The sequence below is a fragment of the Danio rerio genome, chromosome 20 (genome assembly GCF_049306965.1).
Source record: "Danio rerio strain Tuebingen ecotype United States chromosome 20, GRCz12tu, whole genome shotgun sequence".
In the NCBI taxonomy this organism is placed as follows: domain Eukaryota; kingdom Metazoa; phylum Chordata; class Actinopteri; order Cypriniformes; family Danionidae; genus Danio; species Danio rerio.
Genome location: NC_133195.1, coordinates 4,834,357 through 4,855,251, shown reverse-complemented (window position 1 = coordinate 4,855,251; position 20,895 = coordinate 4,834,357).

Here is a 20,895-nt window from a genome sequence, read left to right as displayed (position 1 = left end):
TCGGTCTTCTGTTTATTTTTTTGTAACTTTTTAACAGTAGTGCGGTTGTTATACTCTTTACTTCACAATGCTTATTTAAAACTAAAAATTGGCATATATATATATATATATATATATATATATATATGTCTGTGTGTGTGTGTGTGTGTGTGTATATATATATATATATATATAAAAAATACACACACAAACTTACCGGCCATTTTATTAGGTACACCTAACTAGTACCGGGTTGAACCCCTTTTGCCTTCAGAACTGCCTTATTCCTTTGTTGCGTAGATTCAATAAGGTACAGGAAAATTCCTGAGATTTTGGTCCATTTTGACAGGATAGCATCACATAGTTGCTATGATGCGATACACATCCATGGTGCGAATCTCCCATTCCACCACATCCCAAAGTTGCTCTGTTGGATTGAGATCTGGTGACTGTGTAGGCCATTTGAGTACAGTGAAGTCATTGTCATGTTCAAGAATCCAGTCTGAGATGATTCACGCTTTAAGACATGGCGTGTTATCCTGCTGGAAGTAGCCATCAGAAGATGGTACACTGTGGTCATAAAGGGATGGACATGGTCAGCAACAATTCTCGGGTAGGCTGTGTTGTTGACCTGGTGCTCAGTTGGTTCTAATGGGCCCAAAGTGTGCCAAGAAAATATCCCCACACCATTACACCACCACCACCAGCCTGAATCGTTGATACCAGGTAGAATGGATCCATGCTTCAATGTTGTTGGCGCCCAATTCTGACCCTACCACCTGAATGTTGCAGCAGAAATCGAGACTCATAGGACCAGGCAATGTTTCTCCAACCTTTTATTGTCCAATTTTGGTGAGCCTGTGTGAATTGTAGCCTCAGTTTCCTGTTCTTTGCGGACAGGAGTGGCACCTAGTGTGTTCTTCTGCTGCTGTAGCCCATCCGCCTTAAGGTTGGACGTGTTGTGTGTTCAGAGATGCTCTTCTTCTACTTCGGTTTTAGCAAGTGGTTATTTGAGTTACTGTTGCCTTTCTATCAGCTGGAACCAGTCTGGCCATTCTCCGATGACCTTCAGCATCACAAGTCATTTGTGCCCACAGAACTGCTGCTCACTGGATATTTTCACTTTTTTGGATTATTCTTGTTAAACCTTAGAGTCGGTTGTGCGAAAAAATCCCTGTAGATCAGCAGTTTCTGAAATACTCAGACCAGTCTGTCTGGCACCAACAACCACGCCATGTTCAAAGTCACTTAAAACCTTTCTTCCCCATTCTGATGCTCGGTTCGAACTGCAGGAGATCGTCTTGACCATGTCTGCATGCCTAAATCCATCGAGTTGCTGCCATGGGATTGGCTGATTAGAAATTTTGCGTAAACGAGCAGTTTACCTAATAAAGTGGCGCACATATAATAAAGTTTTTTATTCTTTTTTTTTTATTTGGTTGTAAAATAGTTTTCTCTTAAACCATTAAAATTCAGTGGTTTTATTAAATAATCAGTTTTAATCTGTTCAGGAAAATAATCTTATTTTGGTTCCAATGTGTTTGACAAATTAAAAGATACTGTAAACCACTCTTCAGTTAAAAAAAAAAAGTATGCTTGGGGTATTTAGAAGTTTATTAATTATATATTTATCAGAACGGCATTACACTTTGTATTTAAGCATTTAAATTGAACAGAAATGTCCCTGAGCCTCCACTGGGTCAATTGGCGTTTTGAAGTTTGCATGTTCTCCCTGCTTTCACGTGGGTTTCCTCCGGGTGCTCCGGTTTTCCCCGCAGTCCAAAGACATGCAGTACAGGTGAATTGGGTAGGCTAAATTGTCTGTAGTGTATGAGTGTGTGTGGATCTTTCCCAGAGATGGGATGCGGCTGGAAGGGCATCTGCTGCTTAAAAAAAACATGCTGAATAAGTTGGCGGTTCATTCCTCTGTGGCGACCTTGGATTAATAAAGGGACTGAGCTGAAAAGAAAATGAATGAATGAAATGTCTCTGTATCATAAATGGATATTTCTATTTTTTTTTTATCTGAAAGTTAATCTATGCCAGTGTTTCCCAACCCTGTTCCTGAAGGCACACCAACAGTTTACATTTTCAACCTTTTCCTAATCAAACACACCCGAATCAACTCATCAGAACATAAAGACTCTAAAACCTGAGGTTAAGTGGTCATATAAGGGAGATATTAAAAAAATGTGCTGTTGGTGTCCCTCCAGGAGCTTTATAGTGCTAAATTAGCTAAAAAAATAAAATAAAAGTAGGACCATAAAGAACATACAGTTTTGACCTTGTTCTGCAATGCAGAAGTGCGCTTGTTTTTGCGACTGTTTCAGAACTTCTAATTCAGTCGTCTATGGGAGAAATGACTAGGAATAATAAACAGCAGAAAAAGGTCTAGTTCTACAAACAATTGTTATCACGATAAAAAGTGGAATAATATAAGGAGATATCAGTTTGCAACATCAACAGCATAACAAGCCATTTTTTAACGTGTAAAACTCAATGGAAGTGGATGAGAAGTCTTAAACCAAAAAAAAACACTGTTATGGCTGCGTCGGCTTGTATGTGAAGAATAAGGGTAATGAAACCCATTGAATGTCCGCACAATTCCCCACTTTTGCCAGCAGTCTTTTAAACTGTGTCTTTCTGCAAGGTTATGTCCGAAGCATAAATAGTCCTCACTTTAGGTCACAAAACTGCAAGAAGTTGAGTTAATAAAGCATTTATTAACATGCATAGTAACCATTAATATATGCCTGAATAATAAGACATATAAACGTTGATTTTAAAAGTTTATTAAACATTTACTAACTCATTCTGAATGATCCTAAAAGCCTTCAACTACTCTTAAATACGAATGGTTTGTAAATAATGCGATACTTAATTTATCAATGAAAAATAAATCATTAAAGTATGAAAGAACAATTATTAAGCACATTATAAATGTGGTTATAAGTCAGGAACACAGCATTTGTAGCTGCAGTTATAAACTGCTTACTAAAGTTTAATAATGTATGAGTTAATGCTTAACAGATAATGAATTCACTACTTGCTAATGCTTAATAAATGATTTATAGTGTGTAGTTATTACAAAGTGTTAACGTGACTTCTGATATATATTATACATCTTTTTCTTCAAATATGGTGTTTAACCAAAAGAAAAGGGCACTTTTACTGCCTATTATAGCTTAACAGATGGATTAACTCATGTATATGTGCAGGCTCTTTCCATTTCGAGTTGTTATGAGGCTCAGTAACTCGACGCTTCGCTTTGTCCGTTGCTTGCGGTTTTGTTTTTCCCCCTTCTCCAGAAAGAGCGTCTGTCTGCCATCGCTCTCCTCTTCACTGACGGCTCCGGCGCAGGTGATAAAAGCGTAACCTTCACGTTAATGAAGTACTCACGCTAAAACATTGCTGCGTTCAAAGTGCGATGCCATGTTCATGAAATGAAAGGGCTGTCTGTCTGTCTCATTCACATCAAAACCTTCAGAAGTTAAAAACACATTGTACCATTTCACCGAGACATCCAGGCTTTAATGAGAGCAAAGCACTATGGGTAGAGGAAGGGCTCGTTTCATTAAGTTGCTCCGACAAAGGCCTAGATAGAGATATTTTCTCATGTTTAGACCAAACTTTTGTTGCTCGTTAAGTGCAGGTTATCATGGGTTTTCTAAAGCTCGCTGAAAATAAATATATAGTCGTGACTGAGCTGGATCACAAGCTGTGCATGCGCTGTTTGTATCTGTAAGACTTTAAAGAAATAAAGTTAAGTCTAAAATGAAAAACGTTCACTTATCTGCGTTGTTTTTTATTCTTATGTTGAACACAAAAGAAATGAAAAGAGACTTTTTCTTTAACGCAGGAGAAAAAAAAACAATGAGGTAAGTCAAATCGGTGTTTTCACTAAGGCCACGATTTGTTACGATAATGGCACTTAATTGAACAAAACTTGAAGATTTAGCTATCAAGGTGTCAAAATATTGTCAGTTTGTCAAAATGTTCGACCTTCTCCTGCCTACTAAGTCATTATATTTATATGATTTAGCCAGCCTGATCTCACGAGAAAATGTAAGTATTTTACGTTTTGCCAATTTTGTGGCTAAAGCCGCCTTTCCACTGCACACTACATTTGGGCTGCGTCCTTTTATACTATATAGTACGCTAAAAACAGTATGCGAGCCGAGTAGTATGTCCGAATTCATGGAATTCGAAAATCAGTAGGCAAGAAGTACCCCGGATGACTTACTACTTACGGCGACATTGCAACTACATTGTAAGTGTTTTCTTCTTCATGTTAAGCTCTCACGTTCACCATATAGTAGGCAGGAAAAGGGCAAACATTTTGACAAACTGACAATATTTTGACTCTTTATTAACAGTGATAGCTAAATATTCAAGTTTTGTTCAGTTCAGTGCCATATTAGCCTATATTTTGCTATCCATCATAGCCAATTGCTAAACATTGTTATTTAGTTGTAATAATTTTGATCAATTGTCCCTTTAAGTCATATCCCTGCTGAAAAAAAAAGCTTAAACAAGTTACTTGGCTTGTTTTAGCTGGTTGATCACTTCTTGCCTGATTCTAGCCACTTCCAGGCTGGTCAGTCAGGGAGACCAGCTGGAATGGGTGGTTTTAGCTGGACCTAGCTGATTTTAGCTGGTCTCCCAGCCTTTCTAAGCTGGTTTTATGTGATAATTCCAGCAGGTCTATTATACCCTGATAAGTACAAGTGAATGATTTATTATAATAAAGTCTATTTCAGCCTTATATAATACCCTAACTAGCCTGGAAGTGGCTAAAACTTCTCTAAAACCAGCTAAGTAGCTGTTTTTTTTCTGCTGGGATGGATAAAACAATTTCGTTATTGATTAGTTTTGCTGAAATGTAAACTTACTGGGCCCCGTGTCATCCAAGATTTCTTTCTTCCTTCATCCGAAAAGAAATTTAGGCTTTTTGAGGGGGAAAAAACCCAGGATTTTTCTGTGAACTTAGCCTGTACCTACATCAGATTCAGCTTTGGATGATACCAGCTGATGTATGAGGCTCTCAGCAAAAAAAGATCGATCCTTTTCTTCAGCGAATTGTCAAATTACACAGAAAATTTCACTTTGGAAGTGAATTAATCCTTAAATCATCGATTAGTAGTCAGTATGCGGTAATATCACAAACTTACCAACAGATGCCGCTGTTGTTTTCATTGTCATGTCTGTTGAAATACGCCCTTATGTCTTCAGGCAATGCGACCTTTTTATGTTCACATGAAACTCAAAAGAAAAAAAAGACCTTCTGTTACTTTTATTGAACTGAAACAATGTTTATAGCACAACCATTCCCAATACTAGCCTAACCAACAAACGACTAGAGGTTTGTTTTAAAAGAGGTTTCTGTTAGTGACAACAAGCACCTGCTAAGTGCTGGATATTATTTAAAAATGCAATGCAAATTGTTCTTTGTTAGACGCTGATGAGGAAACATTTGAATAAGAATACCCGGAGTACGGTGACGTCTGCTCTTCAGGTGTTTCTGATGAGAAAGTGTAATTAGAGTTCTTGGCTTGGACACAATACGGTCTGTAAAACACCACAGAAACACCGTTCACCAAACCTCCATGTTTCTGTTTAGAGCAGTGGTTCTCAAACTTTTTTCATCAAGTACCACCTCAGAAAAAAAATTGTCTCTTCAAGTACCACCAAAATGAGCAGTATTGAAACACAATAGCGTAGTAGGCCCAGTAAAGCTGCTACAGCTCTGCACAGTTCTAAAATGTGGCAGATTCATTTTCATTATTAAGAATATTTATTATTGTCAACCATTTTAAACATTTATAAATAGTCTGAACGTTACCACTGTACTGTGCTTATATGTAAAAAAAAAAAAAAAAAGAACAATCAAACTAAAAACGTCAACATTTAAATTAAAATGTGCTTTTTAAAAGTTAAAAATGGTAGGTTAATATTCTTAAAAATCAAAAAGAAAAGTGCTGTACTTAAATGTGAAGTATTAACATATAGTAGCCAATTCATCAACATCTGGAAAAGTTGCCTGGACCTTAGATATATTGGCTATATGTAATTAAAAAATAAGTATATGTCATATTCGTATATAAATCACTTTTGATAAATTTTAAAATAAATGTAGCATGTACATATGACACATTTGATATCTCCGCGTACCACTAGAAGGAAGCCCGCGTACCAGTAGTGGTACACGTACCACAGTTTGAGAACCACTGGTTTAGAGAGTTCAACAGTTACTAGATGAGATGTAAGTAATGTTGCATTTATTATCAAGCATACAGTGACTGGAGTAGTTTTGATTTTATATTGATAATTTTAGTAATGTAGATTTTTTTTAATCTATAATTAGTCTATTTGTTTAATTTCTGACAGTCTGCATAAAGTATAGCTGAAGCCATTTGTAAAGCTTGAACTGATATTTACCTTTTATTCATGAGAAAATCCCAATTAAAATGCGAATGTTTTTTTAGCTTATTTTCCCCACAGTTTTTAACAGATGTTGCCATTCCTCCCGTTTATTAAAACATTCCAGGTGTTTCTTTATTTGTTCACGTCTCTAATTGAAAAGCTTCAAAACACATTTCTCGTAAGTGATGTTAGAATAGTAATCAGTTTCAGAGGCTTTCTTATTTCCTAGAAATCTGGCATATTTTCTTTAAAAATTTTCAAGTTACTTAATAGTTAAAGCAGTGGTCACCAAACTTGTTCATGGAGGGCCGGTGTCCTGCAGATTTTAGCTCCAACCCTAATCAAACACACCTGAACAAGCTAATCAATGTCTTACTAGGTATAGTTGAAACATCCAGGCAGGTGTGTTGAGGCAAGTTGGAGCTAAACCCTGCAGGGAAACCGGCCCTCCAGGACCAGGATTGGTGACCCCTGAGTTAAAGTGACAGAAAGCGATCATTTTGGTATAACAGCAATCTCTCAATGGATTAGGTGAATTCTGTGAAATTTTGTGCCGTTAATAGTTTTCTTTTCCAGTACTGGGAAGGGAAGCTGTAGCCGGAAGGGCATCCGCTGAGTGAAACATACGCAGGGTAAGTTGGCAGTTCATTCCGCTGTGGTGATCCCTGATGAATAAAGGGACTAAGCCAAAGGAAAGTGAATGAATGATAATAGTTTTATCATTGTTTCTACTTTATGTCTGTTTTGTTTGTGTTTTTTTTCAGCTGTGCTAATTTTTTTTTTAGATTTTTATTATTATTTATTTTTTGGTCACCTGAATGATGTTGACATTAAGATTTAAAGATGTAGCAAACAAATACAATGTTTTGTCTTAATTTAACATTTTTATTCAAATTTATGATTGGATTTTTCATGATCACAAATGTTAATCATTAGTAAAGTCACACAAAAGATACTAAAGGTAGAAAAACGTATTTTGGCCAAGCTTGTTTTTCTTTTGAAGCGTCACATCAGTGGAATTTGATACCGCAGTCTGTTAGAGAAGGTGTATCAAGTCATTTAATTATAGTTTAAGAAATGTCTTCTTATTCAACATTGTAAGTACTTTGATTTTTGATGTTGTTGTGGTTGTTCTATGCTGTTTATTTGAGAATTGTTTTTAGTTTGTATTAGTATTTTTTATTGGTATGGGCCTTAACATCCGACAAAGGGACCACCAATGAATTTGGCTGGGGGTCCCCCCACTCTTAACTGCCCAGCCTAATGCCCTCTGGTCCCATTCTACTCTCAGCTCAAAGGGCTAATTAGTGGCTGAATATGCAAATAAGCACAGCTGCCAAAGTGTGGCACTCCCCCAAAATGTGTCAGGAGTTCAAATGATGCCTTAGTTTAGTGCTGAAATGTCTTTAAATGATAATTATGATTATTAATTATTTTATCATTTTACAAAACTAGAAAAAATCTGAAAATAAAAATTCAATGCAACCTGGAGATAGTCAAGTTCTCTTAAATAATAAACATCGTCCCACAATAACAGTTGGCGTATTAAGTTGGACCAATTTAATTTTACAAGTCATCTCAATTTACATCAATTAAGCTGACTTCATCAAGTTAAAATACGTTTAACTTAGAAAATTAAGTTGAAACTTGTTTTAACTAATGTGCATGGATCCATCTTGCCTTGTATTAACAGATCAGGGTGATGGTGGTGGTGTAATGGTGTGAGGGACATTTTCTTGGCACACTTTGGGCCCATTAGTATCAATTGAGCATCGTGTCAACACCACAGCCTACCTGAGTATTGTTGCTGACAGTGTCCATCCCTTTATGACCACAGTGTACCCAGGGCCGGAGCAAGCTAAACTGCCGCTCTAGGCAGAGGACGATCATGTCGCCCTCAACCCCAATGTGAAAACGAAAGTGACCGGTTATGAAAATGAGGTGAGGTGTCGCGGACCTCTTTTCTGCCGCCCTATGCGCGGATATAACTGAGGATGCGCGGGTGCTGAGGGAGGGAGGTGTTGTGGACACAGTGCTCTCTATTCTGCTGCCCTATGCGCGGATATAACTGAAGACACGCGGGTTCTGATGGAGGTTTCGCTGACGCTGCCCTCTCTATTCTGTCGTCTTTGCGTGAATATATGTGAGGATGCGGGTGGTGAGGGAGGTGTCACGGACATAACTGAGGACGTGGGTGGTAGGGGAGAGGTCGCGGACGCCGCCCTCTCTATACTGCCGCCCTAGGTGGCCGCCTAGGTCGCCTCTATGGACGCGCCGGCCCATGTACCCATATTCTGATGGCTACTTCCAGCAGGATAACAAGAAAGGTCGCAAATCATCTCAGACTGGTTTCTTGAACGTGACAATGAGTTCACTGTACTCAAATGGCCTCCCCAGTCACCAGATCTCAATCCAATAGGGTACTTTTGGGATGTGGTGGAACGAGTGATGCACAACATGCATGTGCAGCTGACAGATCTGCAGCAACTGTATGATGCTATCATGTCAATATGGACCAAAACATCTGAGGAATATTTCCAGTACCTTGTTAAATCTTTGCCACAAAGGATGAAGGCAGTTCTGAAGGCAAAAGGGGGTCCAATCCGGTACTTGTAAGGTGTACCTAATAAAGTGACCAATGAGTGCATATATATATATATATATATATATATATATATATATATATATATATATATATATATATATATATATATATATGCAATCTCCAGAATATATTACCTGTGTAGCCTAAAAGTTACAGCAGAAACAAAACCTAACCTAATTCTTGAACCCAAAATCCTGGGTAAAAGCACAAGCTGGCTTTGTGCAACAGGCCTCTGTCCACCAGTTGGCTATGCAAATAAACACCGTAAGATATTGACACCTTAATCATTATAGACCCATTCTTGAAACTCTGCCTGGCCGGCTGTCGATTACACTTGATTAAAGGGCGGAGTGAACATTAAGAATCAATACAGCGGACAGCTCAGTGAATCAGACTACACAGTCAATTAACCAGCTGCTGAACATCAGCGCCAGGGAGCTGATCTCGGATCAGTTCATCCACGCGTCGGGCCACAGAAAGGAAAAAGACCCAAGCCTCTTGTCGGCCCCTTTTTTTTTTTCAAATTTTCTCTGGCTGGATAATAAAGGTTAATAACAGTCCTTTCAGTGTCATATTTGACACGAGCAGTCATTGCAGTAATTACAATCATTACAGCCGAAGGATGTCGTCTTATCCCTCTTAAACATAGAGCGCTCCACAAAATCAATTATTCAATCACGGGGCGCCCCTGCTTCACTCTATTCAGTAGTGGCTGAAAGGAGTTGGTTCACTTGATTTCAGGTCCGGAGAGAATAAGTCTGACTGCAGAGACCTTTAATTTCCCACGTTCAATGGAATGTTAACTTTCTTCACACGATCACTGAACAGGAAGTTCTGTGGGATTCAGCGGCTTCCCTTTTTATTTTTTGTTTTAAACGCCTGGTAGAGAGATGTCAGACAAGTTTCTTGCACACATTCTCTCCCTCTCTCTGTCCTCTAATGCTTGCTGGGACTGTCAGGATGTAATTTAAGTGCATAGGCACAAAGGCCAAATGCCAAACAGACAATGACGATGTGCTCCGCACTAAACGTAGCCGCTCTCGCTTGGTTTGGGGTGTGTAATTAGGATCAGTGTTACAGAAAAAGAGTCAAAAAAATCACAATGTGCTTCAGACACAGGAAGAACGAACAGGGCAAATGAAAGGACCTGAAGGCGCAAGGCTAGTGTCGCAGATAATACCGACACGCCAACTTTAAAGTAGTTGTGGTAAAAGCAGTGACTTTGAGACGCATATCTAGTCAAAAGTCCTGCACATTTGAATACAGTTGATCAAACAAGTGAATTACACTGGAGGTTGTCATGGAAACGGCATATCTCGTTTACATTATACTGTACATCAAGAAGCAAACACACAATCATTCATTCATTTCCCTTCGGCTTAAACCGTACGCTCACACCGAAAGCGGCGAGAGCGTCCAAGTTCGCTCTAGCCGCCCTGGCGACAACGCTGACTGCTTTCAGCTCCGGTGGCGAGAGCGTCAAAACTCGCTACATTGATCTCGTATTTAAAGGAGCCGTTGCAGCATATCAGTTAGATTCCTGCATAAAACATGTTTCTAACGTGAAAATGTTGCGCACTTCTTATCAGAGCACATCACACCTGTCCTCAGGTCTCTACACTGGCTGCCAGTTACATTCAGAATAGATTTTAAAGTATTATTACTGGTCTATAAATCACTAAATGGCCAAGGACCTCAATACATTACAGATATGCTTACTGAATACAAACCTAACAGATCACTCAGATCTTTAGGATCATATAAACTAGAAGTTCCAAGAGTTCAGTCAAAGCAGGGTGAATCTGCCTTCAGCCATTATGCTCCTCACTGCTGGAATCAGCTTCCAAAAATGATCAGATGTGCTCCAACATTAGGCACATTCAAATCAAGACTGAAAATACATCTGTTTAGCTGTGCCTTTACTGAATGAGCACTGTGCTGCGTCCGACAGATCGCACTATTATGTTTTTCGTTTTCTTTTTCATTCTTTTATAACCTATTTTAACTCATTTTAATTTGTTTTTATCTGTTTTTAATAATTTTTATTGTCTGCATTTTATGTTCCTAAACTTGTCTTTTTTATTTCTGTTTATGTAAAGCACTTTGAATTGCCACTGTGTATGAAATGTGCTATATAAATAAACTTGCCTTGCCTTGCCTTGCCTTGCCTATCAAATTCATTTAATAATGGAAGATCAAGTTGCGTGTGGTGTGGCTTTGCTCTATTTATCCAATATGTGTCCATATGTCTGAAATATCCTGAAGCAGCTAACGTTATACTGTTTTGTACTGTCACGTCGCGTGAGATTCCCGCTTTTTAAAGATAAATATATATATATATAACATTAATGCACATCAGTAACTCGCCAGTAACTTATTTAATGCAAGTTTCTGTAAGAAGACATAATAAATAATTGAAAATCCGGCGACCACAATCATCAAACCCTTCGGAACAAATATGGTCGGAACCAAAGTTCATAGGTCTGTGTTCTCTGAACTCCTATCAAGTGCTGGATGTCTTCATTCTGATTGCTTGCCGCCGAACCGCGTCATAGCTCATTACCATAAAGTTGACTTGATTGGAACTCTCCTCGACGCCCACGCCGGAGAAGACGCGCCGCGCTGCTCCTCGCCGCGTATCGCCGCCGGCTCTCATTGAAAATGAATGACTTCCGGCAACTTTGACGCTCTCGCCGCTTTCGGTGTGAACGTACGGTAAGTCTCTGATTTATCAGAGGTCGCCACAGCGGAATAAACCGCCAACTATTCTAACATATGTATTACGCAGCGGATGCCCTTCCAGGGAAACACTCCTACCCTGCTGAAAAATCCAGCTTAAACCAGCCTAGGCTGGTTGGCTGGTTTTAGCTGGTCGACCAGGCTGGTTTTAGAGGGGTTTTGGCCATTTGCAGGCTGGTTTCCAGCCATTTCCAGCCTGGTCTTAGTTGGTCAGGCTGGAAAATGACCAGCTAAAACCAGCTTGACCAGCCTGGTTTAAGCTGGACATAGCTGGTTTTGGCTGGGCTCCCAGCCTGGCTAGGCTGGTCAAGCTGGTTTTAGCTGGTCATCTCCCAGCCTGACTAGCTAAGACCAGGCTGGAAATGGCTGGAAACCAGCCTGGAAATGGCCAAAACCGCTCTAAAACCAGCCTGGTCGACCAGCTAAAACCAGCCAACCAGCCTGGTTTAAGCTGTTTTTTCAGTAGGGTACACACTTATTCACACACACAATCATAAAAAAAGGCCAATTTAGCTTGTTCAATTCACCTGTACCGCATGTCGTTGGACTGTGGGGGAAACCGGAGCACCCGGAGGAAACTCACGCCAACACAAGGTTGCTGTGAGGCGACAATGCTAACCACTGAGCCACCGTGCCACCCACACACAATCACGTAACATGAAAATGCCCCGTCTGTGGAAGAACAAGGGCAACTCCAAAAGTTTGAAGTTCAAGGTGATGACATGTATTCAGCACATGCAGAGTAAAGATCTCTCTCTCACTGCGAACAGAAGTGTGATCATTTCACGTACGTTTTCGCCAAAAAGGTCGTGTGATGTATGCATTTCTTCTGATGTGTTCGGCTTTGATGCTTTTGATTTCAAACTGTCATCCTTGCTATCTCTGGGATTGCTTGATTATGCGTTATCATGAATAAAGAAGGCAGACTGGCTGAATACAGATTTAGGGTGTGATGTCAGGAGTAAATGAAACATTATACATGACATTATAGCCCCTTTAACACAGTGATACCGGTAAATATCCGGAAAATTTCTGGAATGACTTTACTGGTAAGTTCAAAAAAGTGCTGTTCACACAGGCGAGGACGTTGTGGAATTTTTTCGAAAAAGAGCATTCGCACATCCATTCCAAAATACCGGTAAATTCTGACATCATTAACCAGAAATAAGCTCTAAACGGCTGCGCTTGTATTTATAAACATTTGAATACATTACAAACTCTGTGGATGGATCAGTATTGTGAACAACTTCCATCAAAACATATTCACCGACGAGCGGGCGCAGCCATTTGAATCTTTTTGGCTCGAGACTTCCGGTCTCATTCACTTTCATTCATTTTTGAGACATTAAAAACGGCTTATTGGTGTTGCAAACTGATATTTTCTTATTGTATTATTCTACTTGGTCTGTATAGTCATGCAAACGTTTGTTTGTAGAGCAAGTAGTTTGACCGTTTTCTGCCATTTATTGTTCCTAGTCATTTCTCTCATAGGCGACTGAATTGGAAGTTCTAAAACAATCACAAAAACAGGCGCACTTCCGCATTTTAGAATAAGGTCAATAGAGGAGCACTTTCGCATGTTGAAATGTACATGATACGTGTGTGTGTGTGTTGGCGCTCACAGCACATGCGACACGTCACGCAACTGAAGGAAGCAGAGCTTGAAGGTAAACAAACAACGGTTTATCATAAACATAGGTAATTATTTACACAGTTGGCATTAAGAAGGAAGATATAAACGTTATCTGACTATCATCCAGCAGCTAAATGTGTCTGGAAAAATGTTCAAAGGCTTTTATTTTCATAAACCGCGCGGATGTGAATTCGTCTGACTCTTCTGGTTGGCTAAAGCAGACATCTCACGTCAACACGTTCTGCACGTGCTCTTTCCGGCAATCTTCCTTCTGTGTTCAGTGCAGCATTCCGGCTAATAATCGGTAATGTTACAACTTCACTTTCCGGAAAATAGCCGGAACGCATTTACCGGTGTTTTCAAAAAGGGCCTTTCTGTAAAATTGCCTGTAATTTACAGGAAGGTCTGTATGTGTGAAAGGGGCTAATGTCTGACTAAGTACATTTATCAGGACACCAATAATCCGGTTTTAATAGGATTAAGACAATACACTGATTAAGAGTTTACCATGTAAACAGCAATTTTTGAGTACCCTAATCCAGCTAAGGTCATAATCAAACCAAACAGATATGGAATTAACACATGAGGAGTATTTTAGCCATATTATTGAAGGGCAGTACAGACATGTAAACACCGCAATCAAACAATTATTATCATGTAGGATATGCACCGGATTTTGCGACAGGATAGTCTATACACGCATGACTGTTTGACACTATTTTCTACATATACCGAGTCAGTGAAGGACCACAGACACCTGCATTTCGAAATGCTGAGTATTTTTTCCTCTCATACGGCGTGCAGTATCAAATTCCATTAAAACAACATTCTTCCAGCAGTTCATATGATCGTCCGATATGTCGTTTGTTAAGGGGGCATGCATAAAATGTTCCTGAACGAAAGTAAAAAAGTGCCAAACTGCAGTTCAAGAGTTCACACTTAGCTAATGATTGATTATAAAGCTTGTTTGGCATGCTGTCCCGGAAGAGACGTCAACAAAGAGGTGAAGCAAATGGTTAGATTTTAATAAATTATTAAAATAGTTTTTTTTTCCAGCCTGACCTCATGAGGAAACAAGTATTTTACGTTTTGTCAGTTTAGTGGCGAATTCGTACAAGTTCAGTCATACGAAACTGTAAGATTTTAAAAAGGAGGCGTGGCACACAACCCCACCCCTAACCCCAACCGTCATTGGGGGATAAGCAAATCGTACTAAATTGTACGAATAAGATCATACGAATTCATACGAATTGACCTCAAAATCAAAAAGTTACGAATTTCCGCAAGATTGCGTTGTTTTTTTTTCTCAGTCGATTAACTTTAGACCTTAAGACTAAGATCGATAATATGCGCTATCAAAGTAAACATAAGTTTTAATCTCACACGGACGTTAATTCAACATCTAGAATCTTTGTCATGTCTCTGATAATAATAGCACTGCATTGAATGTCTATATGTAAAACTGTCTAAGGTAGATTTGCTTTAATATGTATGTGAGTTGTAAAGCAACATACGCCAACAGTCACCTGTAGTTCACCAATCACACTGAAGTAGAGGAAAAAGAAGGCCAGATAAAAGTGAGATGTGAAATGCGCAGAGTCCTCACTGCAACTGCCTGGCGTCTCTCTGCTCCTGTCCGCTCAGAGCTTTCTTCCGTTTAATTAGATTTGTAAAAACAATTTTTGGAGAGCTTCATTCTGTAAAAGCTCTCAGGGGTTAAAATCAGCTGAGCACTTCTTTTCAGATTCTTTTCAGCGGCGGAGCATAAATTATTTAAAATTGTGCGACCTTTTATCTCACCCCCTTTGAAGGCAGCAAATTAAAAATGTAAATGGCCTCCCTAATTAATATGCAAATGCATTCATTCCCAGTTAACAATTAGCAATTAAACCTGCACTGTCTAGAAAGAGCACTGACAAAATTAGCAACTTATTTTTGCATTTGAAAAATAGCGACGGGACGCAAATGTTTTGTTGAACAAAGTGACTTTTTGAAATGTTTTGGATCAGCTGGCCTTGACAAACCCTCCGTTTTTTTGAATAGACAGATCAGATGGCCACATACAAATCAAATGACCTTCAGCTAAGAGGTTTCTCTTGTCTTTTGTAGAACAATTGAGGTTTTTAGAGGCCTTTTTTCCCTTCCTTATTACATTTGCTTAGAGATTCACATCAGCGTATTTCAATAGCCAATAGAGAAGTCAGAAAGCTCAGGGTTGAGGATTTGCATATGCTAAGGTATGCTGTCTTTTACAAGGCTTGTAGACAGAAGAATAATGATGATGGTCACTATTCAGACTGTAGAAGAGAAGGTTTTCATCGGTTGGCAGTGGGCCTCATATTCAAGGATAATGACATTTACAGCTCTTAGCATTGAAACATGGAAAAATGAAGTGTTTCGATGTAAAGGCGTGTGATGTAAATAAGCCAGACCCTTTAGGTCTAAAGAATTTCAAAATGATCTTTTAAATATGCTGTATTTACTCTGTTATGTTGTCTTTAATTAAATGACTTGCTTTTCCAGATTTCATTAATCTGCTTTGTTTAACGAGAATGCCTAAAGTTAAAGTACAAGTACTGGTGATTCATTTGAAATTAGTCTAGAAATTGTAGGCTCCATATCTAAAGATTTTTTTTTTTTACCTATTTATATATACAGTGGGGGAAATAAGTATTGAACACATCACCTTTTTTCTCGGAAAACATATTTGTAAAGGTGCTGTTGACTTAAAATTTTAACCAGATGTTGATAACAACCAAAAATACATTTATGAAAAGCTACAAACCTAATTAGTTTACAAATTAAGCCATGTGTAATAAAATGAAATGAACACATGAAGAAAGGGAGGAGTAGAAAGGCAGTGAAAGCCCAGACAGCAGCTGAAATCTCTGAGAAGTTATTCAGCAATCCTCTGCCCTTCATCAGAGTAAATTAATATTAGCTGCTTCTGTTTCACCTCTACATTAGCAGGATGATGGTGAAGCCAGGGTGGACATTTCAGCAAGACAATGATCCAAAACACATCCGAGGAAACTCTTTAATACTTTCAGAGAAGGAAAATCAAGCTGTAGAATGGCCCAGCCAATATGGGTTGTTGACATGACGCTGCTATTTCACTATCACCGATAACAAAATAATAAATATAATTACTATTGTCATCATTAAAAATGCAGTAAATGCTGAAACATTTCTTCGTCTTCCATGGACGTCTTGTGGTGTTTTCCCTGCTGGAGATTACTTACGGTTTTTCTAGGGAACTACAACTCCCAGAGCCTTTTGCACTCATCAACCTCTACAACAGCTGACAATAATCCTCACGCACAGACACAGCTGTAGATCATGATGGACTGATTACATGGACTATGTATACAGCTCACTTTCACATTCACATTGCTGAGTCTTGTTTCTTCATGAACATCACAAAGCGGTTTTCCCTGTTTTGATTTCTCATGTCTTGTTTCTCGCCGTGTTCCCCATTTTGATTCTTTGCTATCTAGCCTGACCTTTTGCCTGTATTTTTTATAATGCTCCTGTTTTGCTTCTGCATTGACCATTGCCTGTACGACCTGTCTTCAATTAACTGCACTTGGATCTGCACTTCTGTTGTCAGCATCCACTTAGTTACATTCATTTACTTTCTTTTCGGCTTTGTCCCTTTATTAATCCGAGGTCGCCACAGCAAAACAAACCTCCAACCTATCATGCACTTGCCTTACGCAGCGGATGCCTTTCCAGCTGCAACCCATCAGTGGGAAACATCTATACACACTCATTCACACAGATACACTACACACAATTTAGCTTACCCAATTCACCTATAGCGCATGTCTTTGGACTTGTGGGGGTAATCGGAGCACCTGGAGGAAACCCACGCGAACACAGGGAGAAGGCCAACTGACCCAGCCGAGGCTCGAACCAGTGACCTTTTTTTCTGTCAGGTGATTGTGCTCCCCACTGCCCCACCTTGATGCCCCCACTTTGCAACAGTGACAGTGATTTTAGAAATATTTGTAGCTTCTTAACTAATATGAGCACATAAACCCAATACAAAAATGAGGCAATGAAACATTTATGCAACAACGAAAATGGTCAGATTTAAATGATGATTACAAACTATGATCACATTCGCATTTAGGATTGACATCTAGTGGTTGAAGTAAATATTGCAGTTCAAAATTCAAAATATTGAAAATATTTTTTACTTGACCCTTCCAATGACGATGGAGGTTGCCAGATTGCCAACACCAACAGATTGTGAGCATGCCTGAAGATACATTTACGTTTGGAATATTTGAATTATTCGCAAAATAAAAACCAACTCTACTGCTGTCTCCAGTTGCATTTTAGGCCATGTCTGCATACATATAGGCATCCTTCATGATTGAAATGAAATACGTTGACTGCGTCCAAAATCGCGTGGTTCTCAGTGGGTACTGCATTTGAATTTAAAATTACTTCTCGACTGTGAGAAAAGTACGTTCTATAGAAGGGGTGTCCAAACTCGGTCCTGGAGGGCTGGTGTCCTGGTGAGTTTAGCTCTAACCCTAATCAAACACACCTGAAGCAGCCAATCAAACTCTTACTAGATACTAAAAACTTCCTGGCAGGTGTGTTGAAGCAAGTTGGAGCTAAACTATGCAGGACACCGGCCCTCCAGGACCGAGTTTGGACACCCCTGTTCTATACAGTTTGAATGGAGCTCGGACTCACTACATCCACCATTTTGTCATTATCACGTGACTTACCTGCGTCAGTTGCATCGCTTCACTCCCGTTCATGAATTCTCTTGCAAAGCATTATGGGATAGCGGATGTGCACTTCAGAATCTCGCCAGTAGTAGCTCATCCGCATACTTCTCGCATACTGTTTTTCGAATTCTAAGAATTCGGACATACTGCTTGGCTTTGGCTCGCATACTGTTTTTAATGTACTATATAGTATGGAGGTATGTGATTTCAGACACAGCAACTGTGTTTTCTGCCAAGGCAACCCTGGGTGTTGAAATATAATTGGATAAACTGGCAGTGGGCGGAGTTACAGAGTCCAAAACAGACAGACATTCTGACAAGGAACGCACATTTAAAAAAAAAAAGAAGAATAACTGACTTTAGAATTGCTTTTCATATGATTTTTTTTTATAATTTAGCATGTCTGCAAAGAGGTGACGCGGTGGCGCAGTAGGTAGTGCTGTCTCCTCACAGCAAGGAGGTTGCTGGTTCGAGCCTCGGTTGGGTCAGTTGGCATTTGCTCAGGTGCTCAGGTTTCCCCTACAGTCCAACGATATATGGTACAGTATAGGTGAATTATGTAAGTTAAAATTGTCCGTTGTGTGTGTTGTATGTGTGTGAATGAGAGTGTATGGCTGTTTCCCAGTGATGGGTTGCAGCTGGAAGGGCATCCGCTGCATAAAACATGTACTGGATAAATTGGCGGTTTATTCCACTGTGGTGACCCCAGATTAATAAAAGGACTAAGCCAAAAAGAAAATGAATGAATGAATGTCTGCAAAGAAATAGGGTATTTTTAGGAGTCAAGAACTTACATGCAGTGCTTTTAACGTCCTCCAGAGTGGACGAAAGTTTATTCCTGGGTCCCAGGAGGACATAAAGACAATTTGCACACGACTCGTCTAATGTACACTTTGTACTGCAATAAAAGAAAACAGTGGCAGTACGTCTGTTCACGGCACAGCAGTTCTGTATTCCAGACACACATCTTTCTCACACATTTCCAATCAGGTTCAAAGGCTCTTGTTCCATGATGAAGGTAAATCGAGTGAAATTGAGTGAGGACATCATTTCGCCTGAGGACCACCTGTGGCTCCAGGTATGAGCAGAGTGTGTTTTATGTCTCGGGGGAGCTGTGGAAGAGAAGAGCCTGTTCTGCTCGTAATTAACACAAGCCTGTTGATTCATGGATAATGAAACAGAATTCATTAACACTCTGTTAATTGCCATCTAGCTCTTACAAAGTTTTCACTCGGTTTCGAAGAAGGAATGAAGAGGTGAGAATGAGCAGCGCGTCCTTTTTCCTGGAAGCCGCGTGACTCTCTGAATTCACTGGCATTAAGGTGCCTCAAGTCTCACTCGACTATGTCCGGTCCTATAACCCTTCAAAGTAAGCAAGAGCCCCTTCAAACGTCTTGCCTAATAAGGCCTTTGAATCTTCTATAGCCAGCATTCTGAAGAATATTACCGATAAATGATCTCCGAACAGTCCGTCAGTTTGTTTTGTCTTTTCAAAGAGGCCACAATTGAAAACTCGAGTGTTCTCTAGATAAAAGACCACAAGTCATATCTCATAAAAGGGAAATCAATGTTTATTAATGATATTGGTTTGTGGATGTATATTAAAGGGATAGTTCACCCAAAGATGAAAATTTACTCGCTATTTACTCTCCCTCATGTGGTTCTAAGCCTTCATGAATCAGTTTGTTTTGTCGAACTTGAAGGGAAATATAGTGATAAACCTGAAAAACTATGACCACTGACTTCCATATTGTAGAAGTCAGTGGTTCCAGCATGGTCAATGGTTCCTCATAAGGGTTTGCAACAAGTACCGGGTGAGTAATTGATGCCAGAATTTTCTTTTTTGGGTGAATATTGGCTTTAAAATTTACTATGCAGTTGAATTCAGACGCGGAAAAAGCGTCAAACTCGAGTGATTTACACGTTAAGTCAACACAAAGACGCAAATAGACATCTTGCGGCGTGATACGTGCAAATGGCGCGAATGTCACAACGCAAATGACATAATACACGCGAATTGAGCGTTTTGCACGTTTGACGTGCTTAACGTGCCGCGTTAACCAATCAGGAGGTTGCTCTTGTAGGGGCATGCTTATGATGTTGCACCTGTTGTTGGTGTCCCGGAGGGAAATCCTCCTGCCTACACAGACAACAGTTCATCTAACTGGGCTCAGCTTAGCCAGAAGCACCACTGAATGCTTCCATCATCCCGGTTAAGTTTCTGGAGATGTTTATGAGCTCACAGAGCTGGGTGCACCTCTGAAAGGATCTAGTGGACTCAGACACAGTTCCAATCAAATCGACGCTGTTTTTCAGCCTCCATAAAAGCATATAAACACAGTTATTTTCTCAATAAAATCCATCTTAGCCATTTAGCAATGAAGCTAGAGACACGGGCAGACAGAAGCCTGCGTCTATTGCTCAGTAAATTTGACGCGCAAATGAGGCGAGTAAAAATAAATGTTCACGTGTTTATTTATGCGCGAGTAGCGTGATTTATCAGCGTGTACCACGTCTTATGGGAACACAGCATTAGCCCACCTGTTTATTTTTTTCCCAGTTTTTCGTTTTAAAGAGCGCAGATTTTTTCACCACATTTCTAAACATAAAAGTTTTAATATCTCATTTCTAATAACTAATTTATTTTATCTTTGCCATTATGACAGTAAATAATATTACTAAATAATATTCAAGACACTTCTATACAGCTTAAAGTGACATTTAAAGGCTTAACTAGGTTAATTAGGTTAACTAGGCAGGTTAGGGTA